The sequence below is a fragment of the Enhydra lutris genome, unplaced genomic scaffold (assembly GCF_002288905.1).
Source record: "Enhydra lutris kenyoni isolate GAN:26980312 unplaced genomic scaffold, ASM228890v2 scaffoldscaffold58, whole genome shotgun sequence".
Taxonomy (NCBI): domain Eukaryota; kingdom Metazoa; phylum Chordata; class Mammalia; order Carnivora; family Mustelidae; genus Enhydra; species Enhydra lutris.
In genome coordinates this window covers 5,165,023-5,177,295 of record NW_019154142.1, presented here as the reverse complement: position 1 = coordinate 5,177,295, position 12,273 = coordinate 5,165,023, and the positions used below count along the sequence as shown (strand labels likewise).

The following is a 12,273-nucleotide window of genomic DNA, read 5'->3' as shown; positions in this document are numbered from 1 at the left end:
TATATATATATATATATATATATATATATATATATATATATAACCTTGACTTTGTGTAAGGTATACAACCTGCACATAAGGTGTAATGTGCAGCCCCACAAATAAAACTTCCAGAAGACATAAGGAAATCATTCCTTTGATTCCCATTCAGATTTCTCTCTAAAAACTAGCCACATTATGAACTTTATGTCTAAGAATACATTTTGTTAGCGGCTATAGATGGTTAAACAAAACAAACAACAATGGGCACCCGGGTAGCTCAGTGGGTTAAGCCTCTGCCTTCGGCTCAGGTCATGATCTCAGAGTCCTGGGACCAAGCCCCGCATCAGGATCTCTGCTCAGCAGGGAGCCTGCTTCCCTCTCTCTTTCTGCCTGCCTCTCTGCCTACTTGTGATCTCTCCCTCTCTCTGTCAAATAAATAAATAAAATCTTTGTGTGTGTGTGTGTGTGTGTGTGTGTGTGTGTGTGTGTGTGTGTGTAAATAAATAAAATCTTAAAAACAACAACAACCACAACAAAAAAAAAAAGCCCCTCTATACAAGTGTCATCTGAAGAAAGTTCATAAATGGTTTTATGAGTTCACAGAAAGTAGTAGTTATCATACCTGGCACACAAAAGGGAAAAATGTTTCTATTAAAAAAAAAAAAAAAATTAAAGAAGCATTGCCCAGGAAAGGTATGTCACATTATTTTCTTAAAAAGTAACTCATTAAGAAGGTCTCTATAAAAACATATTTTACAAATATGTGGGATGTGTTTGTTTCTCTACTGAAACAAGAACTAACTTGAGAGAAGGGCATATTAACACATTCTGAAAAGAGAGGTAATTAACATATTGGAAACTAACATTTTTGGCACATGGGACCTACAGCAAGAATGTCTATCCTCGAGTCATGAGTCATGGACTAGGCTGCCTCTATTGTGAAACAATCTTTCAGTAAAAGGAGCAACAGGGAAGAATACAGCAGATGAATAATGACTTGGACAACTTCCCAGGAAGAAATCATCATGAAGCTAGGTCTGAGACAGCTAGACAGTAGATACTATACATTATGCTAATACTCTCTTTTCTTAATCACCCCTACTGTTTAGTTAACAGCAGACGTTGAAATTCAGTCTTTAGTTCTGTCTAAAGTTTTCTATTTGGTATGGATTTTAATGATACTGAATAAAATTATACAACTTGTTCTTAAATTTTGTGAATTATTTAATGCATCATTATAAATTATTTGTGATGACATTCGTGAAGAGTTCTCACCTGTCACATACCCACCCCAGCACACACACACAATGACACCAGAAGGCAACACTCTGCTTTACCTTCTGCTGAAAAGTCTGCTACCTCCAACGCTTGAGGTCCATACACGAAGCCCTCCTGGTATCTATGAACACAGCAGAGGCAAAAGGCAGAGAAGTTTATGTAGATTTAAAGTTACACTGCCCAAAACACAAAATGCCAAATGCCTATCATAAGTCTATATATCTGCCAAGGAAATTGGATTTTAGATTTGACAGCGAGCACATCAATAATATATTGATAATATTCAGAGTTCATTATATATTAGGTAGCTAATTATGTAGAAAAAAGTAAAAGTGGAGCCTTAATTAATGTATACTCCCACCAACAGAAGTGATTTATAGTCTCTGAAATACTAAAAGAGCAACAAGTATGAACTCATATATGGACAAAGCACAGTTTAATTTTTTAAATTATGTGAGAGATGGGGCACCTGGCTGGCTCAGTCGGTACAGGATGCAACTCTTGATCTCAGGGTGGTAAGTTCAAGCCCCACGTTGGGCACTGGATGTACTTGAAGATAAATAAATAAATAAATATTAAAAATAAAATTATGTGACGAGCCAATACACACATAAGAATATGAAAGAAATTACGTAGAAAAATATTCTTCACAAAATGGAGTGTGATAGACCCTACAGCTCAAGGTAAATTCCGTCTTAGGACATGAGTTTACTGGGGATACTGGAAAAAAACAACCGGAAACAGACCTGGAAGAGGACAAGGTAGAAGAAAAAGGGAAAAGTAGAACCGAAAAGATATTCTAATGCCAAGTTTGACAGTAATTTTGAAATGAGCAAGGTACTACACACGCTAGGCAGTAAGGGGAGAAATCTACCTTGTTCCAATATTACAAAATAAATATAAGCATGAAACATGAAAAGCTCTTCAGAAAACTTCCATGTAAAAAACTAAGTATGTCATCAGGTAAAGTATTTAGAACTCAGATTTCATCTCATTCTTTTCTAATGATAGGGATAAAAGATTGTAAAATGCAGCTTGGGTATGAGGGAATCAGATAAATTTTAGCAGCTATTAAATTTAAAAGAGGGCAGATGTTATCTTTATGTAATATTTAGAGATCCTTAAAAATGTCATCAAATAATTAGGAAAGAAGATACAAACTATTGTCTTAAAACATGGTATGTCAAGAAAGAAACATAGCATTACAAAACATTGGCCCTAAAGTCAGGTGGCTTGAGTTCAAGTTCCAGATAAATCATTCAGTTGCTTTGCAACATCAGGCAGCCCACTGAATTTCTTAGTACAATCGGAGTTGTTCCATGAGGGCTCCTTTACCATCTCACAGATTTACAAGTAATATCAAAAGAAAAAAGATTTTAAAAATCACAGAATGCTATATTTTGTAAGAATTTAAATCAGTGCATTTGACTTAAATTAACAACTTAATAAAAGTGGTCATATAGGGGCACCTGGGTGGTTGAGTCAGTTAAGTATCTGCCTTCGGCTCAAGTCATGATCCCAGAGTCATGGGATCGAACCCCACATCAGGCTCTCTGCTCAACAGGGAGTCTGCTTTCCCCTCTCCCTCTGCTGCTCCCCCTGCTTGCACTCTCTCTCACTCTCAAATAAATAAATCTTTAAAAAAAAGAAAGAAAAAAGTGGTCATACAGAGGGAATACAGAGTGCCAAGCCAAGGAATTTGGAGAACTGGATGGGGAAGATGGCCCAAAGCCAAAAAGACTGAGTTGGCCAGAAGAACCTAGAGTACTTGTCAGAACTAAATGGCAGCCAGAAAGGTCACCGTCCCCAAGAGAGGGTTGTATCATATTACTGATTTAGCATTTTGCCCGGCACTATCTGCCTCGGATTTATCTTCTCTTAGGTCCCAAACAATCTTAGAGACTGCGCCCTTCTTTAAAGTGCTGCTTGTGACTGTCTAAACTAACTGACAGGATCTGAGACACAGGAACTACCTGCGTATTGTATATATTTCTAAAAACCAAACAGATAATATCCCACCCGATAAAATAATAATGGCTGCAAAGTCTTCTATGGAACGTATGATGTGCCAGACACAATTCTAAGAGCTCCACGGGCATGAGATCATTTGGTCTTCATAACTTGGAGATTTTACCCTCACTTTACAAATAAAGAAACTGAGACCCAAGACCTTAAGAAGTTTGCTTAAACGTACACAGCCATGGGGCACCTGGGTGGCTCAGTTGGTTGGGCGACTGCCTTCGGCTCAGGTCATGATCCTGGAGTCCTGGGATCAAGTCCCACATCGGACTCCCTGCTCGGCAGGGAGTCTGCTTCTCCCGCTGACTTCTCTCCTCTCATGCTCTCTCTCTCTCTCTCAAATAAATAAATAAAATCAATTAAAAAAAAAACACACACACACACAGCCAGAAGTAGCAGATGTGCAATTCGAACACACTACTTCAAGAGCCACACTCTTCGTCACTGTGTCATACAGTCTATGGAATTAAAAATCATTCAAGCCAGGCACTTATCTACTGTAAGAAACCACATAATAATAAGTATTCAATTTCTTCATAAATGTTCAATTGGATTCAGTGTAGTCAATCATGCTATATAGATCCTTTAGCATTTGCAACATTTTCCCAGAAAAGTAAAAATCAAATGATTGTTGTAGAAAATATGTAAAAAAAAAATGAGAAATGCTTATCAGCCCAGTCATGAGATAGATAGATATCTCTAAATAACAGTAAAATAATACTGGTGTTAGACTAGCAAGATTGAGTGATTTTGTTCAATTTTTTTAAATTACTGCCATGTGGGACACCTGGCTGGCTCAGTCAGTAGAGCCAGTACTCTTGATCTCAGGTTGTGAGTTTAAGACCCATGCTGGATGTGGAGCCTACTTAAAAATAAATAAATAGGGAAACCTGGGTGGCTCAGCCAGTTAAGCATCTGACTCTTGATTTGGCTCAGTTCCTGATTTCAGGGTCCTCAGAGCCCCACATCAGGCTCCCCACTCAGCAAGGAATCAGCTTGTCTCCCTCTCCCTCTGTCCCTCCTCCTGCTCTCTCTCTTTCCCTCTCTCTCTAAAACAAATAAATATTTAAAAATTAAATTGTTGCCATGTGATTATATTAACTCACTCTTAAACATTTTATAAGTTTCAAAAAAATTCAACATAATGAGATAGTACCACATGCCCATTAAGATGGCTACTACCAAATTTTTTTAAAGGAGGAAAATAAGTGTTGGTAAGGATGTGAAGAAATGGGAACCTCTGTGTACTACTGGAGAGAATGTAAAATGGTGTAGCTACAAGAGAAAACAGTATGGCAGTTCCTTAAAAAATTAAAAATAGAATTACCATATTATCCCACAATCCACTTCCAGGTAGAGCCAAAAGGATTCAAAGCAGGGATTCTCAAGGAGACATTTATTTGCCTCCATGTTCATAGCAGCATTATTCATAATAGCTAAAAAGTGGAAGCCACCCAAGTCTCCACTGGTGGATGAATGGATAAACAAATTGTGGTATACTTGGGACATACCTCCTGTAATCTCCAATGATGGAGGCACCCACTTGACTGGGAAGATCATACAAGCCCTAATGAAAGACTTGCAAACTTCTTGGAATTATCATTGTCCGTTTCACCCTCAGTCATCAAGCAAGGTTGAAAGAATGAATCGGATCCTCAAACTTAAAACTTCAAAACCTGCAAAAACTACTGGACTTCCCTGGCTAAGCAACTGCTTTTGATCTTGCTGACTGTTCCCAGTATCCCCTTTGGGAAACGAATTCATTCCACATAAGAAAATCGCCAGCAGACCAATGTCTGGCATACCACCTTCCGCTGATCCCTTGTTGCTTCGGGCTAGTATGACCAGCTACTGTAAGTCTCTAATGTCTCACGCTCAAGCCTATTATCAACAGGTAAAGCCATACCAGATCCCAATTCAAAGGATCCTGTTGGTCACAGTCTGGTGATGGTGAATTCCAGAAACATCACCAGGGGATCGCAGCCCTAAAACCTTATTGCAAGGGATCTTACCAAGTGCTCCTGATGACTGACAACAGCAAAATTAAAAGGCATTAAACCTTGGATACACATCTCACAGAAGGCTCCAGCCAACACCCACTACGTACAGACACTAGAGATCTCCAAATCAATTTGTCGAGGAAGAGAAGTAGCTGACATCAAGGTAGACTATTTCCACCCAAGATGATAGATCAAGACTTCATACTTTAACTAAACATGAAACTTTCTCCTCTTCCTTTCCTTTCCTCTAGCATTGGCCTGGAATGATTGTGCCCTCATCTTTATCTCCCAGGTCATTGCTAAGGGAGTTCTGGTAAGTAGAACAACCTTTTGTTTCAGGCTAGGAGAAAATCTAACTATACCCCTAATTTTGTTTTTTTTTTTTTTTTTTAATTTTATTTATTTGACACAGAGAGAGAGATCACAAATAGGCAGAGAGGCAGACAGAGACAGAGGAGGAAGCAGGTTCCCTGCTGAGCACAGAGCCCGATGCAGGGCTCGATCCCAGGACCCTGAGATCATGACCCGAGCTGAAGGCAGAGGCTTAACCACACTGAGCCACCCAGGCACTGCCCCCCAATTTTTTTTTTAAAGATTTTATTTATTTATTTGACAGAGAGAGAGATCACAAGTAGGCAGAGAGGCAGGCAGAAAGGGGGAAGCAGGCTCCCCGCTGAGCGAGAGCCCAATGCGGGGCTCGATCCCAGGACCCTGAGATCATGACCCAAGCCGAAGGCAGAGGTTCAACCCACTGAGCCACCCAGGCGCCCCCCTAATTTTTTTTTTAAGGTTTTATTTATTTATTTGACAGAGAGAAAGCACCAGTAGGCAGAGAGGCAGGAAGAGAGAAAGAGGAGGAAGCAGGCTCCCTGCCAAGCAGAGAGCCCGATGCGGGACTTGATCCCAGGACCCTAAGATCATGACCTGAGCCGAAGGCAGAGGCTCAAACCACTGAGCCACCCAGGAGCCCATATGCCCCTAATATTTTACAAGCAAAATGAGACATCTCATTGGAAGGTTCCCCTCAACTTACACTGCTAATTTAAAAGGGACCTAACAGGAGATAGTCATGATTCAGGATCCACTTCTTTGACAGTTCCCTATTTCCCTGGTTAGGGATAAATGTAATGAGGCTATGATCAAGAACTTCTTCATTCTTAAAATTATTGCAAAACCTGCTGCTAAAGTAATAGCTGCCCACCCCCCCAAAAAAATCCTTAGACTTTCTAGTCAAAGTTGTTCTTAATAACAGGATAGTTCTTGGTTATCTTTTAGCTGAGCAAGGAGGTGTTTGTTACAGCCAACACCAGCAGTTACACCGGGATTAACATTTCTGGGGAAGTTGAAACATCACTACTAAGATCACTCAGCAGGCCACTTGTCCAAAAAAGGTGACTCCTTCGGGGGGTCTTTCTTTGACCTACATGATTTTGACTTGTTTGGGTCTTGGGGACCATGGCTTTGAAATGCCCTGCAAACACTGGAAATTATCCTGTTTACATTAATCATAATACTCTCCCTGGCAAATTGTATTCTCACAAAGGCTCTAAGTTAAATGACTGCAGCCACTAACCACCAAGCAAATGATCTCCTCAGAAAAGGAACAAAGAGAATGACTGACTTAAAAACTGCAAACCTTAACTTGTTACTTGTGCATATCACAGAGATTAAGCAAAAAAACATCATGACCTATGAATACCACACAAAAAAACTGCAACAACTGTGGGAACTTTCCAGAGCAGTAACCAAGAGTGCTACTCATGCCTTAAATTATGAACACATCTCTCAGTTAAATCATGAGTGTGATCTCTAGGTGATAACTGTTAAAAAGAAAATCAAGGGGCGCCTGGGTGGCTCAGTGGGTTAAGCCTCTGCCTTCGACTCAGGTCATGATCCCAGGGTCCTGGGATCGAGCCCCACATCAGGCTCTCTGCTCAGTGGGAGCCTGCTTCCTCCTCTCTCTCTGCCTGCCTCTCTGCCTACTTGTGATCTCTGTCTGTCAAATTAATAAATAAAATCTTTAATAAATAAATAAATAAATAAATAAATAAAAGAAAATCAAGGGTGGGAAGGTGGCCAAGTCAGTTAAGTGGCTGAGTCTTGATTTTGGTTTAGGTCATGATCTCAGGGTCATGAGATGGAGCGCTGCCTCAGGCTCTGTGCTCAACAGGGAGTCTGCTTGAGGATTTCTCTCCCTCTGTCCCTTTTCCCCTTCCTTGCACATATGTGCACGTCCTCTTGCTCCCTAGCTCGCTCGCTCTCTCTCTCTCTCTCTCACCCACTCTCTCTCCAAAATAAATAAATCTTAAAAAAAAAAAAAAAAAAAAGAAAAAAGAAAATCACAGGCCCCCAAATGGCCCAAACTTTGTTTAAGGCCCCCAAGTCAGTAAGCCAGGGCTTAATACCAGATCTTTTTTTTTTTTAAGATTCTATTTATTGATTTGGGAGAGAGCAAGTGAGCAGGGGGAGGGGCAGGAAGAGGCAGACTCCACGCTGAGCGCAGAGCCCAACAAGGGGCTCAATCCCAGGATCCTGAGATCATGACCTGAGCTAACCAACTGGGCCACCCAGAAGCCCCTCAACCTCTAGTGTCTTAACTGGTCCATTATAAATTTTCTGACCCGCACCAATGAGGTAATATGTGCCATGGGCCTTCTCTATCCCCCAAAGGAAGATGAGGTAATCTATATAATATGCCCCCAGCCCATTCCCTTAAGGGCATGTTGTCTTGCCTGAAACTGTCCTTTCTTCTCTTTTCCTTATAACTTCCTTGCCCCACACTCTTTCCTATAAAAACTTTCCATCTTGTTCTACTCCTTAGAGCACCTCTCCACTTGCTAGATGGGATGCTGCCTGATTCATGAATCATTTAATAAAGCCAATTAGATCTTCCTTTTTTCTGACACACGCTACAACATAGATTAACCTTAAGAACATACTAGATGACATAGTAAGTCACAAAAGGGCAAATACTATGTTATTCTACTTCTATTGAGGCACCTGGAGTAGTAGACAAATTCATAAAGACAGAAAGTAGGATGGTGGTTGCCAGAAGCTAGGGGAAGGGGAGAAATGAGTTAAAAGAGAAAATGAGAAAATGATTTAAAAGAGGAAATGAGAAAAATGAGGGTTTCAGTTTTGCAAGATGAAGAGTTCTGTGAAGGATGGTGGTGATGGCACACAAAAATATGAATGTACTTCATGACACTGTACACTTAAAAATGATTAAGATGGGGGTGCCTGGGGGGGTCAAGTCGGTTAAGCGTCAGACTCTTAGTTTCAACACAGGTCATGATCTCAAGGTCGTAAGACTGAGCTCCACACTGGGCTCCATACTCAGCCCAGAATCTGCTTAAGATTCTCTCTCCCTCTTCCTCTGCCCCTCTACCTAAGGGAGAGGATCTCAAGCACACTCCACACTCCACAAGGGGCTCAATCTCATGACCCTGAGATCATGACCCTGAGATCACAACCGGAGCTGAAACCAAGAGTCACTTAACCAATGTGACACTGAGGCACCCCTACCTCATCTTTTAAAAAAGTAATACGTGCTAAGTGTATAAAACTTAAAGTATAAAGAAGAAAAATAGAAACATTATTTCCTCCCCCAGAAAAATTATAAATCCCCTTTTAATGTATATTACTACCCAGTTGAAAATGTCATGCAATTTTTTTAACATAATTTCTATTGATGCCATTTTTATCAGTGTTCATCCTCTTTAGCACCAAAATACTTAATTTTATGAAAAGCTTAGTTGGAAAGAATCTCTTTAACTCAAGGGTTAAAATAATTTAAGCATAATTTTTGCTCCCAGAACTTGAACAGAATGGTATCAAAATAATGGCTTCAGGAGAACCTGGGTGGCTCAGTCAGTTAAGCATCTGCCTTCGGTTCAGGTCATGATCCAGGGTCCTGGGATCGTGTCCAGCATCAGGCTCCCTGCTCAGCAGGGAGTCTGCTTCTCCCTCTCCCTCTGTATGCTCACATACTCTCTCTCTCTCTCTCTCTCTCTCTCTCTCTCAAGTAAATAAATCTTTAAAAAGCAATAATAATAAGGGCTTCAATCTTCTAGTTTTCCCAGAATACATTCTCTACTTAGTTACCAAACACATTCTTGCATTTCTAGACTAGCAATTAACTCTCTTCTGTAAGATACTGCAAGTATTACTACTTAGCTATTGTACTAAATTGGTCTCCCCAGCTCCATTCTCAATCCTCTTTGTGGCAGATACTGCTGGCTGTCTCTATACCCACTCTCTCTCTTCTCAGTAACAGACCCCGGCTTTATTCTGGGTCGCATGCCCCCAGGTAAAAGTGCCCCCTTTCCGGCCTTCCCAGCTGCTACAACTTGTCAATGAGCTGAAAGTAGAAGTCATGAATGTGACTTCCAGGAAAGTTACTTGAAGGGAAGTGACTTAGTGGGAGTGTGTCCGTTACTGGGACATGATGGATAGCAATCCAGTAGTGATTTTGTACCACCATGTAATGGAAGAAATGCCAAAGGACAGTGAAGCAAACAGGAAGAACCCAGTCCTTGACAATCCCAGCTTCATCTTACAAACAACTACTTGTAGCCTTCTCGTACCACCCTGCCTTTGCATAAGCTGCTTGCGATGTCCTTTTCCTCAATCTTTCTCCACCTATTCTTCAAGTCTCAGCTCTTCCAAAAAGTCTGCCTGCTGGACCTGCCACTGACACAGGCGCAGACAACACTTTCATGCACCAGCTATGAACAGACAGTCTTCCTTTTCTGTGTTCGCCTTTTCTAGGCAGGTTCTGTAGAATTTTTCAGTGATAATGTAACGTTGGTTTTCTTATCTTTGTCCCTCAGGTCAAAGTCCCTGAGGCCAGAAACCCTAAGTAATTCTTCGGCTTTCCATAGCCCTTAACACAGGGTCTAGAGTACACAGAAGTACTCAGTAAATGTAGGGTGAATGAATGAAGTTCAGAGAAACAGTCATTCGCAAGTCCTTTAAATGTAGGGTGAATGAATGAAGTTCAGAGAAACAGTTATTTGCAAGCCGTTTAAAATTGTAATATCCTCATTTTTTTTTGGTGGGCAAGTAGGCAAAGTTTATTGAGCGACAGTACAAGCTCCAGAAGAGGGAGGGGACCCACAAGGGTTGCCCATCCTCAAACATTTAAAAGCACACTGTTGCCTTCATTTCAAATCACAAAAATTCTGATATCATGGAATATATCAGAAGACATTAGGATTTTTTGCCAGTTGGTAACAGTGTACGTAATTTCCTACCTATAAAATATCATTTCTCTTCCAAAACAAAACAAGTATCTTGAGTGAATAAGTAAAGTAAATCTACACAAGTAAACAACTTGCAAGGTATTCAAGAGAAAAAAAGCAATAGAGAACATTTTCTCTCTTTACAAGATATCCTTCTAACACATACTGAGGACTATTTATGTGCCAAGCATTATACTAGGCAGTTACAGAACAGAATAATGAGCTCTTTGAAAGAGAAAAAGCCCCAAGAAACTGTGAGTGCATCTATCCCCATCTCCACGCAATGAGAAGGCTTAACGGAGATGGCCTTTAGAATTTTATTTTTAGAAGAGAGACTTTAGTTTTCCATCTTTTTATGAACTCGAGTTTGTTTTTAGGTAAGACAGAAGGAGCCAGCATCTTTTAGCACCCACTATGCAGCACCGTTCCAGGTTCCAAACATACATAATTTCAACTAAGCTTCACAAAAGTTCCGTGAGATGGTTCTTCACCTCCTTTTAAAGGCTAAGTAGTACATGATCTGTGAAAGTTAAACAGCTAGGATCTGAACTCAGAAATGTGTACCTCTAACAATGGTTGTCCATTACATGCTCGCTCTTAAACTCTTAGATATAAAATATAGGAGCCAAGAGAAAGTTACCAATAAATAACTCACCACTTAACTAAGCTTTCATATGCTTCATCACTATTTACAACATTTTGGTTGGGTGCAAGGAAGCAACTTTTTTTTTTTTTTTAAGATTTTATTTATTTATTTGACAGAGATCACAAGTAGGCAGAGAGGCAGGCGGGGGCGGGGGGGAGCAGGCTCCCCGCTGAGCAGAGAGCCCGATGTGGGGCCAGATTCCAAGACCCTGGGATCAGGACCTGAGCCAAAGACAGAGGCTTTAATTCACCGAGCCACCCAGGCGCCCCAGGAAGCCACTTTTTAAATGATGAGAAAAAAACTAACTTTGAAGAATGCCTAGCTGGCTCAGTCAGGAACGCATACAACTCCTGATCTCGGAGCTGTGAGTTCAGGCCCCACACTGGGCTGGAGCCAAATAAATACAGATAGATAGATAGATAAAACGACTGATAGAACCAAATCTATTTCCAACCTCCATCCCAAGTGCTTACACCAACTGTCCTATATTACTTATTGCTGTTTCTTCTTATCATAATTTTATACATTTTTCTTCTTCTGTATAGAATACAGAGATGTAACAATAATTTTGATTCTGTTCCTAATAGTCAAATTGCCTCCCACTGGTAGTTATGATAAAGTCTGTAATCTAAGAAGAATAAATTCTTATTTATCTCATTTTGTACACGCTATTCCTATTATAGCCTACAGTCCCACAGCTATACCAAGACACTAAATTCTTTTCTTCTAATCAAGGAAACTGATGTTTTTAAAAGGATAAAATAAGATGATGCTTTGTATCCACAGCCCACGAGATGATATTCGAGGAAGACAATGCAGAGTACTACATGTGGGAAGGGGATGGAGGAGTAAAGAAAAACAAAGCAAGGACCCTGGATAAATTTGCAGCATAGGGACGCCTGGATGGCTCAGTTGGTTAAGCAGCTGCCTTCGGCTCAGGTCATGATCCCAGCATCCTGGGATCGAGTCCGGCATCGGGCTCCTTGCTTGGCAGGGAGCCTGCTTCTCCCTCTGCCTCTGCCTGCCATTCTGTCTGCCTGTGCTCGCTCTCTCTCCCTCTCTCTCTGACAAATAAATAAAATCTTAAAAAAAAAAAAAAAAAATT

The 12,273-nt window shown here is 40.6% G+C and overlaps 1 protein-coding gene across 3 annotated transcripts in view; it reads right to left on the bottom strand.

Moving 5' to 3' along the window:
- Nucleotides 1-12,273, bottom strand: part of LOC111158294 (cyclin dependent kinase 19) — a 168,240-nt gene that overhangs the window by 123,218 nt on the left and 32,749 nt on the right. The window contains exon 1 of one of the 3 annotated variants that reach the window (XM_022520231.1): nt 1,320-1,358. The exons of the other annotated variants lie outside the window; for them this stretch is intronic. The gene's annotated coding sequence lies outside the window, so the exon portion shown is untranslated. Of the gene's footprint in view, nt 1-1,319; nt 1,359-12,273 lie in introns of those variants that run through there. 3 annotated transcript variants of the gene reach the window in all.